The sequence below is a fragment of the Narcine bancroftii genome, chromosome 7, assembly GCF_036971445.1.
Source record: "Narcine bancroftii isolate sNarBan1 chromosome 7, sNarBan1.hap1, whole genome shotgun sequence".
Taxonomy (NCBI): domain Eukaryota; kingdom Metazoa; phylum Chordata; class Chondrichthyes; order Torpediniformes; family Narcinidae; genus Narcine; species Narcine bancroftii.
This window is the reverse complement of record NC_091475.1, coordinates 215,746,943-215,768,790: the sequence shown is the minus strand read 5'-3', so window position 1 is coordinate 215,768,790 and position 21,848 is coordinate 215,746,943. Positions and strand designations below refer to the sequence as shown.

The 21,848-nt window shown below is 35.8% G+C and overlaps 1 protein-coding gene across 3 annotated transcripts in view; it reads right to left on the bottom strand.

The window, feature by feature from the left end:
* The window catches only part of LOC138739718 (vitamin D3 receptor-like), a 334,532-nt gene that overhangs the window by 218,231 nt on the left and 94,453 nt on the right, over positions 1-21,848 (bottom strand). For all 3 annotated transcript variants that reach the window (XM_069892319.1, XM_069892320.1, XM_069892321.1), the window contains one exon: positions 7,815-7,865. The gene's annotated coding sequence lies outside the window, so the exon portion shown is untranslated. The remainder of the gene's footprint in view (positions 1-7,814; positions 7,866-21,848) is intronic.

Below are 21,848 nucleotides of genomic sequence, written 5' to 3'. Positions count from 1 at the left end.
GGTGGCTGTCAGTCTTGTCTAGCATGGTTCTGATGTTCCAGCATGCTAGCTTGAGTTTGTGAGCATCTTTTGAGGGGGAGGACGTGGAGGGGGAGAACGTTGAGGGGGAGGACGTGGACCTGTCCTCGGGCCTGCGCAAAGGAGCTTTTAGGTGGAGTGCAGTGCGCGCAGTACTGGCCCCACCCTTTACACCCATGGTTCGTGTGCCGTGGCCAAGCAAGCTGGGACGTGGCAGCGAGGTCCTTGGGTCGTAGGTTTTATATCGGAGTGGCCTTCTCCTATGCAGGTTTCTTACCCGGGCTGGAGGGAGGCAGGCCCCTCCAAGAATGTATAGATGGAGATTAAACTCCATGCTACTTAAAAGGCAGGATTTTAGAGAATTCATTGAAAGACAAATTAAAATGTACTTTGAAATAAATATAGAATCAGTGAAAGATAAGTTTATAATATGGGATGCAATGAAAGCGTTCATTAGAGGGCAAATAATAAGTTATGTAACCAAGATGAAGAATGACTACAATCAGGAAACAGAGCAGTTGGAAAGGGAAATAGTAAATATAGAAAAAGAATTAGCAATGAAGGAAGATACAACTAAAAGAAGAGAATTGGCAGATAAAAAAATAAAATATGAAACACTACAAAAATATAAGGTGGAGAAGAACATAATGAAGACAAAACAGAAATATTATGAACTAGGGGAAAAAACGCATAAAATTCTAGCATGGCAGCTTAAGACAGAACAAGCTAAGAAAATGGTATTGGCATCAAGGAAAAAAGACAAACAAAGCACAAATAATCCAACGGAGATTAATGAAAACTTTAGAGAATTCTATGAACAATTATACCAAACTGAAAACGAAGGGAAAGAAGGCAAAATAGATGAATTTTTAACTAAAATTGAACTAGCAAAATTACAAATAGAGGAACAAAATAAATTAACAGAACCAATTGAAATAGTAGAAATACAAGAGATAATAAAAAACTACCAAATAATAAAACACCAGGAGAGGATGGATTCCCAATAGAATTCTATAAAACATTTAAAGACTTATTAATTCCTCCCCTCCTGGAAGTAATCAACCAGATTGATAAAACACAAAACATACCAGATTCATGCAAAACAGCAATAATTACAGTAATACTAAAGCAAGGGAAAGATCCACTCACACCAGCGTCATATAGACCAATATCATTACTTAACACAGATTATAAGATAATAGCTAAACTATTAGCAAACAGATTAGCAGATTATGTACCTAAAATGGTAAATCTAGACCAAACTGGATTTATTATAAAAAGACTGACAAGAGACAATATTTATTAACTTAATTCATGCAGTGCAGTAGAAGGGAGTAAAGCGCCAACAGTAGCAGTGGCTTTAGACGCAGAGAAGGCCTTTGACAGAGTAGAATGGAATTATTTATTCAAAGTATTGCAAAAATTCAGTTTACCAGAGAAGTACATTAATTGGATTAAAGCATTATATAAGGGACCATTGGCGAAAGTGACAGTAAATGGATATATATCAAAGCAATTTAACTTAAGCAGGTCAACACGGCAGGGATGCCCACTATCACCCTTATTGTTCGCGTTAGCTATAGAACCACTAGCAGAATTGATAAGAACAGAAAATAATAGAAAAGGGATAAAAATAAAAGACAAGGAATATAAAATGAGTTTATTTGCAGATGATGTTATAGTATACTTTAACAGAACCAGAACTATCAATAAAAGAATTATATAAGAAATTGAAGGAATATGGAGAAGTGTCGGGTTACAAGATTAACGTAAATAAAAGTGAAGTAATGCCAATGAATAATGCGGATTTCTCAAAATTTAAGAAGGAATCAACATTCAGATGGCAAATGCAAGCAATAAGATACCTAGGTATACAAATAAATAAAAATCTCGGCCATCTATATAAACTCAATTATTATCCACTAATGAAAAAATTACAGGGCGATTTAGAGCATTGGAAAGATTTACCACTAACACTAATAGGAAGGATAAACTGTATTAAAATGAACATTTTCCCAAGGATACTATACCTATTTCAGACATTGCCAATACACTTGACAGAGAAATTCTTCAAGGAGTTAAAGAAAATAATAAGGAAATTTTTATGGAAAGGGGGGAATCCGAGGATAGCACTAGATAAATTAACACAATGGTATAAACAAGGAGGCTTACAACTGCCAAACTTTAAAAATTATTATAGAGCCGCACAATTAAGATACCTATCGGATTTTGATCAAACAAGGGAAAAGCCAGATTGGACTAGATTCTTTGGCTTGGCTTCGCGGACGAAGATTTATGGAGGGGGTAAAAAGTCCAACGTCAGCTGCAGGCTCGTTTGTGGCTGACAAGTCCGATGCGGGACAGGCAGACACGATTGCAGCGGTTGCAGGGGAAAATTGGTTGGTTGGGGTTGGGTGTTGGGTTTTTCCTCCTTTGCCTTTTGTCAGTGAGGTAGGCTCTGCGGTCTTCTTCAAAGGAGGTTGCTGCCCGCCAAACTGTGAGGCGCCAAGATGCACGGTTTGAGGCAATATCAGCCCACTGGCGGTGGTCAATGTGGCAGGCACCAAGAGATTTCTTTAGGCAGTCCTTGTACCTTTTCTTTGGTGCACCTCTGTCACGGTGGCCAGTGGAGAGCTCGCCATATAACACGATCTTGGGAAGGCGATGGTCCTCCATTCTGGAGACGTGACCCATCCAGCGCAGCTGGATCTTCAGCAGCGTGGACTCGATGCTGTCGACCTCTGCCATCTCGAGTACTTCGACGTTAGGGATGTAAGCGCTCCAATGGATGTTGAGGATGGAGCGGAGACAACGCTGGTGGAAGCGTTCTAGGAGCCGTAGGTGGTGCCGGTAGAGGACCCATGATTCGGAGCCGAACAGGAGTGTGGGTATGACAACGGCTCTGTATACGCTTATCTTTGTGAGGTTTTTCAGTTGGTTGTTTTTCCAGACTCTTTTGTGTAGTCTTCCAAAGGCGCTATTTGCCTTGGCGAGTCTGTTGTCTATCTCATTGTCGATCCTTGCATCTGATGAAATGGTGCAGCCGAGATAGGTAAACTGGTTGACCGTTTTGAGTTTTGTGTGCCCGATGGAGATGTGGGGGGGCTGGTAATCATGGTGGGGAGCTGGCTGATGGAGGACCTCAGTTTTCTTCAGGCTGACTTCCAGGCCAAACATTTTGGCAGTTTCCGCAAAGCAGGACATCAAGCGCTGAAGAGCTGGCTCTGAATGGGCATCTAAAGCGGCATCGTCTGCAAAGAGTAGTTCACGGACAAGTTTCTCTTGTGTCTTGGTGTGAGCTTGCAGGCGCCTCAGATTGAAGAGACTGCCATCCGTGCGGTACCGGATGTAAACAGCGTCTTCATTGTTGGGGTCTTTCATGGCTTGGTTCAGCATCATGCTGAAGAAGATTGAAAAGAGGGTTGGTGCCAGAACTAGATAAAATAGGGGAAAAGATACCTGAACACATATTATATAAATGGGATGAAAAATTGGTACAATGTTGGAGTTCTCCAGTATTACATCATCTGCTCAATATTTGGAAGAAGATTCATGTAGAAAGAAATAAAACAAATTGCCAATTACCAAAACTAATACTGACGCAAAATCAGTTACTCCCTTTTACAATAGATAACCTTTCCTTTAGAGAATGGGAAAAAAAAGGGATCAAAAGAATAGAAAATTGTTTTTCAGGAAATAGATTATTATCCTTTGAACAAATGAATGATAAATATAATATAACTCAAGATACAGTGTTGGCATATTACCAATTGAGATCCTACTCGAAGGACAAATTAGGAAGTAGTCTGAGGTTACCAGAGGGAAGTAACTTTGAATATGTGATTACAGATACAATGACAATCAAAAGATTTATAACAAATATGTATATTAAACTGCAAGAAAAGGAGAATGAGGAAACAAATGGTAAAACTAAACAAAAATGGGAATAAGATTTAAATATAAAGATAAAGAAGGAAACATGGGAGAAGTTATGCTCCGGAACGATGAGAAATACAATAAATACAAAGTTACGCATGATACAATATAATTGGATACACAGGCTATACATTACACCTCAAAAGTTAAATAAATGGGACCCAACAGTATCTGACAGATGTTTTCGTTGTAAAAAAGAAATGGGAACAACAATTCATGCAATCTGGACATGTGAGAAAGTAGAAATATTTTGGGAAGATCTAAACCAGATATTAAATAAAATTACAGAAAACAATATTCCAAAAAACCCAGAGATCTTCCTCCTAAGTAACATAAAAAACAAAAAATTTGGACTTGATTTGGATGGTGCACAAAAAAGATTTGTAAGATAGCTCTAGCCGTAGCAAAAAAATGTATTATGTCAACCTGGAAATTGGAAGATAATTTGAGAATACAACAATGGTATGTAGAAATGAATAAATGTATTCCATTAGAAAAAATAACATATAATTTAAGAAATAACATTACAATATTTGAACAAATATGGGAGCCTTACATGAAACACAATAGAGAAAATCTACCGGGGACATCTACCACCTAAATTAACGAAAGGAGAAGGAAATGAAAAGAATTGACTCAGTGGAATTTCTTGTTTATTGAGTGACAACATTGTTTGACTGGTTTAATGTGTCTTAGATTTTGTACTTTAAATGAATGGGGGGGGGGAGGTAGGGAGGGTGAATGGGAGGAGGGAGGGGGGGAGAAAATGACACTGTATATATTTGAAAAGGAAAATGTATGTATCTTGGTCAGTGTGGTTTATGGTGTGAAAAATAAAAAAATTTAAAAAAAAAGTCTAAATCATTGTCTCAACAGAAACCAAAAGGAAGAACCGTTGTTACTGCTGTGCCAGATACAAGCACAAGAAAGAACAAGGAAACAAAGAAGAAGGAAGATCAGACCTTTCAGGAAAGCTGTTTGTATTACAAAAAGAAGCATGTTTTAGAAAAATATTCACGATTGAAGAGAAAAAATTCACATGACGAGAAATTAACCTTTTTAAAGAATGGAATATGTTTCGGCTGCTTGTCTAAAGGACACATCAGCAAAATTTGCAATAAGTGACTCAGTTATGATATATGCAGTTTATAAAGCAACCCAAGTTATTGCTCACTCAACAAAGTAAAGTTGGAACAAAGTGAAACAATCTGAATCCAAGACTAAAAACACAGTCAGATAGGATGATTCAGCTTCAGTTCAGACAAACAGTCTTACTGGGGCCAGTGACAAAGCCCCCTCAATAGTTCCTGTACAGGTTAAAGCAAAAAAAAAGGAGCTTCATACTGAAGACCTACGCATTTCTTGATCCAGGAAGTACTGCATCATTTTGTACTGTTGAATTAATGAATAAACTTAATCTTCATGCAAAAATATCACAGATCTTATTGAAGACAATGAATGCTGAAAGGAACATTGAAACTAATATAGTTTCAGGTTAACAGATTGCTGAATTGAATAGCAATGATTTTTGCGATCTTCAAAGACGATGCCTGTAAATAGGGAGAATATTCCCTATCTGGATGATATCAAATAGTGGGATCATCTAAAGATGTTTGTTTCCTAAGATTGATGCCAAAATTGAGATGTTAATTGGATTAGATGTACCAAAAGCTCTTGAACCTCAAGAAGTAAGAAGGAGTCAAAATGACGGACCTTATGAGAACATTGCTCGGATGGACCATGAGGAATAAAAATGGACACTGATTAGGAGACATTGAACATGAATATCAACAGAATTTCAGTTATGAAACTTAATGATCTGTGGGAACAACAATTTAAAATTGATTTCCCTGAATGTCTCAAAGATTTTCAAGAACCTTCAAAGGAGGACAAGCAGTTTCTGGATTTAGTTTGAACTTCTGTTAAACATGTTGATGGTCATTACTGTATATCATTAACTTTGAACAAAAGGGAAGTTTGTATGCCAGATAGTAAAATAATTGTAGAACAGCGTATGCTGAATTTGAAGAGAAAATTCAAGATGAATTCTTCTTTTCATTTGGAATATACCAATGTCATGTTAGACATGATAACCAAGGGTTATATAGAAAAGGTATCAGAAGATATCTTGGAACATAAAGATGGTTAAAAAATGGTATTTACCTCATCATGGAATTATTCACCCACAAAATAAGAAACTACGCATGATATTTGATTGTAGATCATCATTTCAAGGAGTTTCATTGAATTCTCAACTTCTACAAGGTCCAACTTTAACCAGTACTTTAACAGGTGTTTTGATAAGATTGCAAAGAGCCTATTGGAATTATTCACCCACAAAATAAGAAACTACGCATGATATTTGATTGTAGATCATCATTTCAAGGAGTTTCATTGAATTCTCAACTTCTACAAGGTCCAACTTTAACAAGTACTTTAACAGGTGTTTTGATAAGATTGTAACGAGCCCATTGGAATTGCTGCAGATATTGAAGCGATGTTTCATCAAGTAAAAGTACCATCAGAAGATCCTGATTTTTTACGATTGTTATGGTGGGCTCATGGAAATTGCAGTAAAAACCTGATTTTTTTTGAATATTTTATTTATTCAACATGTGTAAAAAATTAAGTATATTATAAGTACATAATAAAATGTTAACAAAATATATGCTGAAACTCTATTTATAAAAACTAAAATACTAAAATCTAAAAATTAAAAAAAACTACAATCTCCAAAAAAACTATTAGCCCACCCTGCCCCCCAAACTAATCTAATCCCAAAACTAGAATATAAGATATTTCATTATAAAACAATTACAAGTAATTAATTCGGATTGTGTCAGTTTGAACACTCAAAGACCTCAAAAACATCATAAAGTTTTTATATTTTTAGGGAAAACTTCACTGATCAAGAAAGTAATCAATAAAATCATAGTTAATTTCATTATTTCAGTATACAGACCCCAAATTTGTGCAAAAATAAAGAATATTTATCCCTTTTTCTGATGGAATACAGCTTTGAATCTCCGCATGCCATCTATCTAATGTTAAAGAAACATCGGATTTCCATGTTACAGTGATACATTTCCTTGCTGTTACTAAAACCAACATAACAAACTTTAATTGGGAATCTGACAACAATAATTTAGGAGTAACACTTTCAAAATTTACTAACATAAGTAATTCGGGATTTAAAGGAAAATTCACTCCCATTAACCCAAACAGGGTTAACGTTTGAACAAGACCACGTAGAATGAAGAAAAGTTCCAGTTTCTATTTGACATCTAAAACAATAATCTGATAAATCCAATCTCCATCTATTCAATTTCTGAGCAGTAAATATACAATTGATGTAAAAAAATTATAATGAAATAATCCATATCGTACATTAATAGTATTTCACATAACCTCTTCACACAAATTCTGCCAACTTGTTGATCTATTATCATGTCCAAATCTCATTCCCATCTTTCTTTTGAATGAAGCAAACCTACTTTAGGTGTCGGTTCTTGTAATAATACATATGCAATTGAAATAAACTTTTTAATCATTCCATCAACCAGATTCATTACAAATTTGAAAGATCTTTTAAAATTATTTCTAGTCCTAATTTCTCTCTCAAATAAGCCCTCAGTTAAAAATACAAGTACACGATCCTTTATCCGGAACCCTTGGGGGACAGTGTGTTCCGAATTTTGGATTTTTCTGGATTTCAGAAAGCCCACCTGAATTGTATCCACCCCCGCCCCCTTCCAGTCACCTGGCCATCTCCCCCAACTGCCAGTCCCTCGCCAGCCTCCCCCAAGCGCCGGCCGCCCAGCCGCCTCTCCAAAGCACCGCGCGCCTCTCTCCCCACTTACCGAATTTTGGAGCTTTCCAGATTTTAGAAGTCCAGATAAAGGATTGTGTACCTGTAACAAAATAATGCATTGTAAGGTATACCATATTTAATCATTAATTGATCAAAAGACATCAATTATTAACATAACAATCCCCCAAATTAGAGATTCCCTTGTCATATCATTTTTTAAAAATCTTGAAAAAGGCAATAAAAGATGAATTAATGGTGTTTTTAATGAAAGAATATATCCATCAGTTTCTAATTTAACTTTGTTCCAAATATTCAACAAATGCTTTAGTACCGGAGCTTCCTTATCCATTATATCGGATTTTAAATCTCATTTATAAATAAACTCATCTGCTTTAACTTCTCCTATCTTATTTAGTTCAATATCCATATCAATATTTTAACAAACATAAAAACTAAATATCTTAATTGAGCTACTCTGTAATAATTCTTAAAATTGGGAAGTTGTAGTTCTCCTTGTTCAAATTTCCATGTTAATTTTTCTAATGACTTTCTTGCCATCTTCCCTTTCCAAAGAAATTTCCTAATTTGCTTATTTAAATCTTGAAAAGAAAATTGAGGCAGAGATATAGGTAAAGTTTGGAATAAATATTGAGGTCGTGGAAAAATATTCATCTTAATACAATTAACTCTCCAAATTAATGTAATCGGTAAACTTACCCATTTCTTTAAATCTTCCTCTATCTTTTTAAGTAATAGAATATAATTTAACTTATATAATTTTTTCAAATTAGTATCAATGCATATACCTAAATATTTAATCAATGCATATACCTAAATATTTAATTTAAAACAAACTGCTTGTCTACATTGTGAATGATCTCCTTTTACAAGTTTCATTTCTTCACTTTTATCCCAATTTATCTTATATCCCGAAATTTTCCGATCATCTAAATGATATTTGTGGTTGAGTTAAATAAAATAATACATCATCAGCAAATTAACCAATTTTATGTTGTATCTGATTTATTGCAAATCCCTTTCAGTAAAAACATGACTGAATACAGAATGACAGTTCATCTATTTGGAGAATTTTGCCCTCATGAAATGTGCTGAAGATAATGAAAAGCAATTTAGTTCACAAGCTATAAACATCATCAGAAATCATTGTCGAGAGGAGTCACGTGATGGAGTAGTGGCCGGACGGTGAACTATAAAGGAAAATACAAAGGCACAAAAATAAAAATTAAAGTAAAGTGAGTATAAAGGTGGAAAGAAGATGGCGACGAAAAAAGAAAAATCGAAACCAACGGTAAGAAGAGAGGAAGAGAAGACAACGGAAGAAGAAGGAGAAGGCCTTACCTGTTCAAAGAGGCCCGCGGTGGAGAGAGAAACCCGCTCCCTCAGGTCGGTAGAAAGTGGACTACAAAAATGGCTCGCTGAGCCAAGTAAAAGTGCGTAACCGCGCATGCAAAATAACACACCAACGGGAGGGGTGACCAGCTGGGGAGTCGATCTCCACAGCCGGCAATGACAGCTGCAGAACAACAGCAGCAAGAGGAGAACATAGAAGACAACGAAAACAAGAAAGAAGAGAAGAAAAGGACAACAAAGAAACAACAGATGGCCAACCCAGAGGAAGAAGAAGAGGAAGAGGAAGAGTACAGGGAAACAGAAGAAGAAAGGAAAGGCAAGACAAAGGATATACTTTCTCTTATTAAAGGATACATGGAGTCATTTAAAGAATGGCAAGCGCAAGAATTTAATGATTTAAGAAGAAGAATAAACAATACAGAAGAGAAAATGAATAAAATAGATATGACCTTATCAGAAATGGGAAAAAGAATGGACAAGGTGGAAGAACGAGAAGCAGCAGTAGAAATGGAGGTAGAGGACTTAAAAAAGAAATTAGAAGAATCTAATAAAAAAGTTAAAGAGACACAAGAACTGTTAGCTCAGAAAATAGATATAATGGAAAATTATAACAGAAGAAATAACATAAAGATAGTGGGCCTTAAGGAAGATGAAGAAGGCAAGAATATGAGAGAGTTTATAAAAGATTGGATCCCCAGGATCCTAGGATGTCCAGAACTACAGCAAGAAATGGAAATAGAAAGGGCACATAGAGCATTGGCCTTTAAACCACAACAAAAGCCAAGATCTATTTTAGTAAAATTCCTAAGATATACTACAAGAGAAAAGGTACTGGAGAAAACAATGGAAAAAGTAAGAGAGGACAACAAGCCACTAGAGTACAAAGGGCGAAAAATTTTCATTTATCCAGATATAAGTTTTGAACTCCTGAAGAAGAGAAAGGAGTTCAATGCAGCAAAGGCGATTTTATGGAAAATTTTATGGATACTAAAGCATCCAGCGGTATTGGAAATATTTATTCCAGGACAGCAAAACAGACTATTCTCGGATCCAGAGGAAGCACGAAAATTTGCAGAACAATTACAAAATAGACTGAGAGATGAAGACGTGTAACGAGAGTACAAAAGACTGCAAACTAAAAAGACACATAAGTTTTGAACTCCTGAAGAAGAGGAAGGAGTTCAATACAGCGAAAACGATCTTATGGAAAAAAACTATTCTCGGATCCAGAGGAAGCAAGGAAATTTGCAGAACAACTACAAAACAAGCAGAGAGATGAAGACATGTAATAAGAGTAAAAATGACCACGATTTATATGCATGTGGGTAAAGAGGTATATGTGTGTATATGTATAGTGTGCATACATGAATGTATCTGTATTTAGAGGAAAATATAGAGAGAATAGACAAGAATTAATAAGGGAAGGAAATGGAATAGAGGGAATAAGGAGGGAATTAAAAGAGTGACCTTTGTTACATATGAAAAGTGAAATCTTTTCTGGGGGGGCTGGGTGGGGAGGAGTTACGGTCACAGCAAAATCAGCTGACGCTTGCGAGTGAATTCGCAAATCCAAATGGAGAGGGGAGATGTGGTTGTCCGACAAGGGATAAAGGACAAATCAGGAGGGGAAGGGGAGATTGGGACTAAAGAAGTTTTAAATAGGAGAATAAGGAAAAAGTTGGATGTTTTAGGAATGTTGTCTTATAAAGGGTTCAAAACAAGAAAACAGAAATGGATAATAAGAAGGAAAGGTAATGATGGAGAAACGGAAAGGGAAGATAAACAAAGTATAAAATGGCTACGTTGAACTATATGACTTTAAATATTAATGGAATACATAACCAAATTAAAAGGAAGAAACTGCTAAATGTACTGAAAAAAAGAAAAAATTGATATAGCATTTGTGCAAGAAACACATTTAACTGAATTGGAGCACAAGAAATTAAAGAGAGATTGGGTAGGACATGTAACAGCAGCATCGTATAATTCAAAAGCAAGAGGAGTAGCTATATTAATTAGTAAAAATGTGCCAATTAAAATAGAAGAGGAAATAATAGATCCAGCAGGGAGATATGTAATGATAAAATGTCAGATATATTCAGAGTTTTGGAATCTACTCAATGTATATTCACCTAACGAAGAAGATCAAAAGTTTATGCAAGATATTTTTTTGAAGATAGCAGATACGCAAGGGAACATATTAATAGGAGGGGATTTCAACCTGAATTTGGATTCAAATATGGACAAAACTGGGAAAAAGATTAACAGAAAGAACAAAGTAACCAAATTTATAATTAAATCGATGGAAGAAATGCAACTTTTGGATATATGGAGGAAACAACACCCAAAGGAAAAGCAATATTCATATTTTTTGGGTAGACATAAAACATACTCAAGAATAGACTTATTTTTGTTATCAGCTCGTATGCAAGATAGAGTAAGAAAAACAGAATATAAAGCTAGAATATTATCGTACCATTCACCCTTAATATTGACAGTAAAGTTAGAGGACATCCCTCCAAGAATGTATAGATGGATATTAAACCCCATGTTACTTAAAAGGCAGGATTTTAGAGAATTTATTGAAAGACAAATTAAAATGTATTTTGAAATAAATACGATATCAGTGAAAGATAAGTTTATACTATGGGATGCAATGAAAGCATTCATTAGAGGGCAAATAATAAGTTATGTAACCAAGATGAAAAAGGACTATAATCAGGAAACAAAGCAGTTGGAAAGGGAAATAGTAAATATAGAAAAAGAATTAGCAATGAAGGAAGATACAACTAAAAGAAGAGAATTGGCGAATAAGAAAATAAAATATGAAACACTACAAACATATAGGTGGAGAATATAATGAAGACAAAACAGAAATATTATGAACTGGGTGAAAAAACGCACAAAATCCTAGCATGGCAGCTTAAGACAAAACAAGCTAAGAAAATGGTATTGGCATCAAGGAAAAAAGATAAACAAATTACATATAATCCAAAAGAAATTAAGGAAAACTTTAGAGAATTCTATGAACAATTATACCAAACTGAAAACGAAGGGAAAATAGATGAATTTCTAACTAAAATTGAACTACCAAAACTACAAATAGAGGAACAAAATAAATTAACAGAGCTATTTGGAATAGTAGAAATACAAGAGATAATTAAAAAATTACCAAATAATAAGACACCAGGAGAGGATGGATTCCCAATAGAATTCTATAAAACATTTAAAGACTTATTCATTCCGCCCCTCCTGGAAGTAATCAACCAGATTGATAAAACACAAAGCTTACCAGATTCATGTAAAACAGCAATAATTACAGTAATATTAAAGCAAGGAAAAGATCCACTCACACCAGCGTCATATAGACCAATATCTTTACTTAACACAGATTATAAGATAATAGCTAAACTCTTAGCAAACAGATTAGCAGAGTATGTACCGAAAATGGTAAATCTAGACTAAACTGGATTTATCAAAAAAAGACGCACAACAGACAATATTTGTAAATTTATTAACATAATTCATGCAGTAGAAGGGAATAAAGCGCCAACAATAGCAGTTGCTTTAGAGCAGAGAAGGCCTTTGACAGAGTAGAATGGAATTACTTGTTCAAAGTATTGCAAAAATTCAGTTTACCGGAGAAGTATATTAATTGGATTAAAGCATTATATAAGGGACCAGTAGCGAAAGTGACAGTAAATGGACATGTATCAAAGCAATTTGACTTAAGCAGGTCAACACGGCAGGGATGCCCACTATCACCTTTATTGTTTGCGTTAGCTATAGAACCACTAGCAGAATTGATAAGAACAGAAAATAATATAAAAGGGATAAAAATAAAAGACAAGGAATATAAAATCAGTTTATTTGCGGATGATGTTATAATATACTTAACAGAACCAGAACTATCAATAAAAGAATTATATAAGAAATTGAAGGAATATGGAGAAGTGTCGGGTTACAAGATCAACGTAAATAAAAGTGAAGCAATGCCTATGAATAATGCGGATTTCTCAAAATTTAAGAAGGAATCACCATTTAGATGGCAAATGCAAGCAATAAGATACCTAGGTGTACAAATAAATAAAAATCTCGGCCAACTATATAAACTCAATTATTATCCACTAATGAAAAAATTACAAGACGATTTAGAGCATTGGAAAGATTTACCAATAACACTAATAGGAAGGATAAACTGTATTAAAATGAACATTTTTCCAAGGATATTATACCTATTTCAAGCATTGCCAATACAACTGACAGAGAAATTCTTCAAGGAGTTAAAGAAAATAATAAGGAAATTTTTATGGAAAGGGGGGAATCCGAGGATAGCACTAGATAAATTAACAGAAAGGTATAAACAAGGAGGCTTACAACTGCCAAATGTTAAAAATTATTATAGAGCCGCACAATTAAGATACCTATCAGATTTTTATCAAACAAGGGAAAAGCCAGATTGGACCAGATTAGAATTAGATAAAATAGGGGAAAAGATACCTGAACACATATTATATAAATGGGATGAAAAATTGGTACAACATAGAAGTTCTCCAGTATTACATCATCTACTCAATATTTGGAAGAAGATTCATGTAGAAAGAAATAAAACAAATTATCAATTACCAAAACTAATATTGACGCAAAACAAGTTACTCCCTTTTACAATAGATAACCTTTCCTTTAGAGAATTGAAGAAAAAAGGGATTAAAAGAATAGAAAATTGTTTTTCAGGAAATAGATTATTATCCTTTGAACAAATGAAAGATAAATACAATATAACTCAAGATACAGCGCTGGCATATTACCAATTGAGATCCTACTTGAAGGATAAATTAGGAAGCAGTTTGAGTTTGCCAGAGGGAATTAACTTTGAATATGTGATTACAGATACAATGATAATCAAAAGATTTATAACAAATATGTATATTAAACTGCAAGAAAAGGAGAATGAGGAAACAAATGGTAAAACTAAACAAAAATGGGAACAAGATTTAAATATAAAGATAAAAAAGGAAACATGGGAGAAATTATGCTCTGGAATGATGAGAAATACAATAAATACGAGATTACGTATGATACAATATAACTGGATACACAGGCTATACATTACACCTCAAAAGTTAAATAAATGGGACCCAACAGTATCTGATAGATGTTTTCGATGTAAAAAAGAAATGGGAACAACAATTCATGCAATCTGGACATGTGAGAAAGTAGAAAAATTTTGGGAAGATCTAAATCAGATTTTAAATAAAATAACAGAAAACAATATACCAATGAGTCCAGAGATCTTCCTCCTAAGTAACATAAAAAACAAAGAATTTGGAATTGATTTGGAGGATGCACAAAAAAGATTTGTTAAGATAGCTCTAGCCGTAGCAAAAAAATGTATTGTGTCAACCTGGAAATTGGAAGATAATTTGAAAATACAACAATGGTATATAGAAATGAATAAATGTATTCCATTAGAAAAAAATAACATATAGTTTAAGAAATAATATTGAAATATTCGAACAAATATGGGAGCCTTACATGAAACACAATAGCGAAAACCTACCGGGGACAATCACTACCTAAGTTAACGGAAGGAAAAGGAAATGAAAAGAATGGACTCAGTGGAATTTCTGGTGTATTTTTATTGAATGACAACATTGTCTGACTGGTTTAATGTATCCTAGATTTTATACCTTAAATGGACGGGAGGGGGGAGGTAGGGAGGGTGGGATGGGAGGAGGGGGGGGGGAGAAAATGGCACTGTATATGTGTGAAAAGGAAAAAGTGTGTATCATGGTTAATGTGATTTATGGTGTGAAAAATAAAAAATTGAAAAAAAAAAAATCATTGTCGATGATTTTCTTACTTCAATGGTCTCAGAAAAAGAAGCAATAGATATTTATCATAAGATCTGTAATAAAGGAGGTTTCTTCCTTACAAAATGGATTAGCAATAGTCAAGATGTGTGTTCTATATCGTTCCTGAGGCAGAAAGAGCAAAGGAGATAAAACATCTTGATTTGGATTTTGACCTTCTACCTCTCGAAAGAATTCTAGGGGTGTAATCTGATGTTTTCAAATTCAAGATTGTTTTGAAAGAACAGCCTTTAACAAGAAGAGGTATTCTTTCGATCATAAACTCAGTATTAATAGCCAAGAAAATTCTGCAAGAATTGTGCAGAAAAAAATTTGGATGGGATGAAACTATACCAAATTCTATCACACAAGATTGGATGAATTGGATTGAGAGTCTTAAAATGTTAGAAAATTTTGTAGTCAACAGATGTTTTAAACCAACAGACTTTGGAATTGCCAAATTTGCCCAGTTACACCACTTTCCTGATGCAAGCAAAGGTGGTTTTGGTCCCGTCAGTTATTTACTACTGAAAAATAACCAAGATTGAGTACATTGTGGATTTGTAATGGGAAAAGCCAGAGTTGCTCCATTAAAGCCAGTCATCATACCTCGAATGGAATCAACTGCTGCTACAATGAAGAGCAAAATGAACAATGTGATTGTGATAAGAAGAGAATTACAGTTGGAGTTAGCAGATTCTATGTTTTGGATTGATAGTACATCAGTGCTTAAATACATTAGGAACAAAACTATGAGGTTTTGTACCTTTGTGACTAACAGAGTTAATGAGATCGAGAAGGTTTTGCATGTTAATCAATGATAAAACGTGGATAACCCAGCTAATATGGCTTCATGAGGATCAAATGTTCTGAAAAGAACCAACACTTGGGTGTCTGGTCCTCAATTTCTTTCGCGATCTCAAGAAGATTGGCCTCAAAATCCAGAGGCATTGAAAGAAATTTCAGTGGAGGATCCTGAAATCCAAAACATTTATGTAAATACTATTCAAATATCTGATGAAAAGGATCCGATCACTCAATTAAGTTGCAATCACTCTTCATGGTTTTGTTTGAAAAAGGCACTAGCATGGATTCTTAGGCTAAAAAATATTCTTTTAAATCATATTATGAAAGAGAATCTGAATTCTCGAAAGACCTAACAATTGATGAGTTGGCAAATGATGAATTGGAGATAATTCATTTTAGTCAGAAAAAAGGTGTTTGGTTACGAGATATCAAAATTGAAGAAGAATCTGAGTGTTAAAAAAACAAGTCGTGTTTACAAGCTAAATCCTATTCTGATAAATGATGTATTAAGAGTAGGAGGAAGATTGGAAAAAGCAATAATGCCAGAAGAAGTGAAACATCCAATTACATTAGCTAAGGAATTTCCTGTTTCTGATTTGATTGTTCGACATGGGCATGAGAAAACAGGTCATGGTGGCTGTAATCACGTGTTATCAGAATTACACCAGAAATATTGGATATTTGATCAAAAGAATTATATGAAAATTTGTTAATTGTCGACGTGCAAATGCTAAACCTGAACAACAACAAGTGGCAGATTTGTCACAGGACAGAGTTTCACCTGATGAATCCCCATTTGGACATACATTTTGGAAAAAATTGATTAAAGAACATCTTTTGTTATTACAAGAATGACAAAAATGGTTTAAAGCTATATGCAATTTTGTATGCGGAGACATTGCAATTATTATGGACGATTCTTGGTTGCTGGGGAACATTGGAGATACAGTTCCAGACCAAAAAAAAGGATTCATTCGGCAAGTGCGGATTAAAACCAATACTGGTTACTTAAATCGACCTATTACCAAAATCTGTCTTTTATAAGCTGAAAGTTTTGATTTCTAATCTTGTATTTACTTTGTATATCTGTACATTAGCCATTAATGTCTATTATAATAATTAGGGAATGTAAAAGTTGAAGCCTTATGTTTTTTAACTCTTAGTTAATTTTGTGCCTGTCTCTTTAAGAGACCATTGTTTGTAGTGTTACCTTATGTAATATGTCCTAATATCTGCCCAGACTAACGATCTGCTCATTATTCGACAACATGTGAAGGAAGCATGAGCACGAGAAATTTATCTTTGAATTTTTCTGTGTCTCCTTAAATAGCTTTTTGTCTCTTTAAATTTGTTTATCTATATCTTTTGTATTTCTTTAAAGTTTGTTTTTGTAGTGGTATGCTTGGGGGGGGGGGGTGGGCAGAAGCAGCGCGAACATCTCCTGTCTTGTGACAACTGGACACAACAGCCTCATACCTACTGGCAACTAGCCACTACCGCCAAGAGGCATAGTGACTCAGCAGAACCCGTAGGACTACTGAAAAGCCCTGGCCTACTCAACGTAGCTATGTTATGAGGTCATTAGCACTTCAGATGTCATGATGCCAAGTCACATGTTGTGTGTCAATATTAAGCCTGATAACTGTAATAAACGTTCTTCACTGGCCGACAACTTCAGACGTGATCTCGTTATTTTAACATGATGACAAACATTATCTGCCACTTTGGTGACCCCGACACCAGCTAGACCCTACAATGGACATGTTCAATGGCAACGTGCCAACGAGCCAGCCATAAATAACGGACACGCTCAACGGACACTCTGCAAGCCCAAGCTCAAATCGCTTCCAACAACAAGCAGCTTGCTTGCAGTAACCCTCCAATGAGCCAGGAACAAATGACGGACTGTCTGACCCAGTTGAACCTACTTTGCACTGCTCCAGACCACCATAGCTACGAATGACTGCAAATCAATCAGTGTCACATCAGTCAGCAAATAAATAACCAGGCCAGTTGCTCTTCCCTTCACAGTTGACCGAAAAACAGCAAGGGGCGTCATAGAAGGTAACTGTTTGGACATTTGGAAGACTGTTTTACAATGTACTCACTCACTTTGGAGACTCAGAGTAGGCCAAGCTGTTGTCTAGTGTGCCTCATGAACTGCACAATAAGTCTGGCCAACAAGTTGCAAGGTTAGGGGAACACATATTAGCAACATTTTAAACTGTCAGCAGACATCAAAAAGCAGCTTTTTATTTTGCTCGACACAGCATAGCATTAGTGCCCAAGTTTCTCCAGAATGTTACCATATCCCGCACTCCATTACGCTGAAGTGGTCGTTTATCAGCAAGTTGACTGCAGCCGGCACCACAGACGTTTAAAACTTGCCTGTTCGAACTTTGGGAAGTTTGCATCTCAGCAGCTGTGACCGGAGGAAACATCCCCCATGTTTCACCAGACTCCTTGAAAGACCACTCGACCCAGGAATGACCTGCAACCCCTCCTCGAGAGAAGAAACCCGAGATCTGGGGGAACAACCACCTACTCCCCCATGGCAAGATCATGTGACCTATGGAGCAGCCAGCCACCCCCCCACCGATGAAAGATTCTGTGACCCAGGTATTAACCTCCGAATTAAAGCACAAAAAAATGCTGCCTGTCGATGATGCCACTAAGGCCTTTTCCTGCTGACAAGGGAGATTGTAATAGGTTTTCAGTTACTCGCTTGGTACAACATTGCCTGTCGATGACACCACTGAGGACTTTTTCTGCCGACCAGGCAGTCGGTACAGGTTTTTAAGTCCCAGTGCAGCACTGCTTAGCACAGTACAGTTTACTGGCCCGGCGGCCAACCAGCAGCAGTGGACAGTCGGTCAACACAGTGCTACCTGTCAGCTTCTGTATGACACTACAGACATTAAGCAGCAATGGACAGTCACTCTGCAGAGCGCCACCCATCAGCTCCTGTGTGTCATTGCAGACTTCAGCTGCTACTCGACTTTCTACAGTTAACTCTTTCCTACCAGGCTTTGAGATTAGTACCATAGACTCTCACAATTACTAACAACCTGCTTTCAGTATGGGTAATGCATCTCAAATGTTTAATACTGTCCTGGATTTCTCATGTGCCTTAACTGTAATCAACTCGGACTTTTTGTTAATACGCTTTGCATACAATAAGTGTCTCAAGTGATTCCTACCATATTTATTCACGTTGTCAATAATTGTTTGCGGCTTTCTTAGGATGTATGGTGCATATCACTTCCTCCCCCAGCAGCCTTTATGCGCGGTGCTCCAGAAGTGCGCCACAAATGGCAAGTCGGTTTCACTCTCCCTGCTCGCTTCTATGGTGGAACGACCGCACTAATTCGGAACTGCTGAGCCAGTTCGTCACTTACCACTGGTTCTGGGGGAGCTGTGTAGCAGTACGCTTGGAGGGAGTGGGCGGAACCAGCACTAACACCTCTCGTTTTGTGACAGCTGGACTATGCCCCTTCAGCCACGAGGCATAGTGACTCAGCAGTACCCGTAGGACTACAGAGAAGCCCTGGCCTACTCAACATAGCTATGTCATGAAACCAAGTCACATGTTGTGTGTCTATATTAAGCCTGATAACACTGTAATAAATGCTGTTCTCTTCACTGGCTGACGTCAGATGTAGTCTCGTTATTTCAATATGATGGCACAAGCATCATCTACCATAGTGTATCTTCATTATACAGTAAATACTTTGTTATCCATTGTTATAAAAGTCTTAATGCGAAGCTGTGAAAAATGTTTACCTGTTTTATCAACTAATTAAAACGACATAAAGCAGCAGCCACAGAGTTGGATTTATTGGATTTAAGAGATCAAAGTTCAGAATATCGTAGCTCATGTCTTTGGTAGATGATACTTTGAAATTAGGATGCATTAGAATAAGGAAAGTGTCGTCTACATATGGTCATTTCCATTTTTTTTACTATTGGACCGTTAACATGCGTATCGCATTTTGGATGCATTACAATAACTGATTGGACTGTTCATCATGCGTCATATTGGAGTTGAAATCGGCAAGAAAATTTTCCATTACTGTATTTCTTGGTTATGCACTACCTTTTTCTTTAATTAAGTGAAATAAATTAAGTGATAATCCAGTAGTTAAAAATACAGTGAGGATCTGCAATTCAGAAAATATTTTGGTTTAAGCAGTTTTTCTCTTTCCAGCCCTATTTTATCCAATTACTTTTTTCAACGTTCTATGAATGATTTAACTTTTTATAACCGATACAGAATAGGTATTACAAGGTTTAAAGATTTATTTATTGACAAAATATTATTTCATTGGAACAACTGGCAAGCAAATTTACTTTACCTAAAACTAATTTTTCTTTAGGTTTTTGCAGATTAGAAACTTTCTTCATTCTCTATCTGAGTTTCCTAACGCTCCTGAGCCAAATATTATTGGGAGAAAGGTTTAATATCTACTGTTTACAAAATGATTATGAAATTGCATCAAGCTCCTTTAGATAAAATTAAAGAAGCAAGAGAACAGGACTTCCCTTTTTCAATATCTGAAATGTTGGGATTTGAATTTTAAATTGGTTAATACTTCATCATTATGTATATTCTTGCCATTCTCTCTTACAATTTAAGAAGTCCATGGATCTCAAATGACCAAGGATAAACTTTCTAATTTTTAGCCAAATTTTACTCCTTGTTACGATAGATATAACAATGGGGAGACTTCATTAATTCACATGTTTTGGATTTGTTCAAGCCTGAGAAGATACTGGACAGAGGCTTTTCAGACTTTATTAATAATTCTTGAATTAAACTTAGCTCTTAATCTTTTAGTTGCGCTTTTCAGCGCTACTGGAGAGAATGGCATGACATTACCACCAACTAAATATCAAATAACATCCTTTACTTCCTTTACGGCAAGACATGCAATACTAATCAGGTGGAAGGATGCTCCTCCGCCCACTCATATGCCAAGTCGTGTACCATTATGTCTTGCCTTAATCTGGAGAAAACACAATGCTCTGTAACCAATTGATGAATTTTCAAAATATATTAGGACCATTTATGAACTATTTCCAGAACTTCTGGGAACAATAAGTTTTGATGATAATTTTCTGTTCTTTCGCATTCTTGTTCTGAAGCAGAATATTAATCTTTTCGCCATACAACTCTGCTAGGTAGTGAGGATAGATCTTATATCTTATAACAAATATTTCATATTATTCCTTGATTCAGTGTGTAGCAGTGATTGGTGACCATAATAACTTTATACAAAGTGTCATTTTCTGGACTTATTCTGTATTCCATATACACATGTTTAATTATTATAAAATCAATAAAAAGATTGAAGGAAAAGTAGACGTTGTTGCAATGTCGGAAAGGGCAGCCAATGCCACAGACAATAGGATAACGATCAAATGATCTGGTGTTGAGGATCCTCATAACTTGTCCGTTCTTCTTGAAGAAGTCACGTACAATTGAGAGGACAGATGAAGCTTTGGTATATCTTTTGAAAGACTCCAGCTCTGAGCAATCAGCACCTCCCCAGCACCACACTTGATCGTTAGCCGAAATTTTGTTGGCTCAAACAAGCAGCTTCCATTCAATATACAAGTCTTACAGACAACTCTCATTGGAGTTCTCAAATTCAAACATTCCTGCAGTTTGATCTCAAACCAATCTTGCGTGGATTTCTGTCTCTTGGTTTCAACATTCATGTTTAAAAAAGGAAATAGGGAGAATCCTGGGAATTATAGACGGATGAGTCTTGCATCAGTGGTGTCCAAACTATTGGAGAGGATTCTTCAGGAAAGGATCTATGAGCATTTGGAGAAGTACAGCCTAATCAAGGAGAGTCAGCATGGCTTTGTGAAGGAAAGGTCGTACCTCATGAGCCTAATTTGAGAAGGTAACAAAAGAAATTGATAATGGTAATGTCGTCCACATGGATTTAATAAGACATTTGACAAGGTCCTCCATGAGAGACTCACTCAGAAAGTCTATAGGATCCATAGAAACTAGGCTGTTTGGATTTTAAAAAAAACCTGAA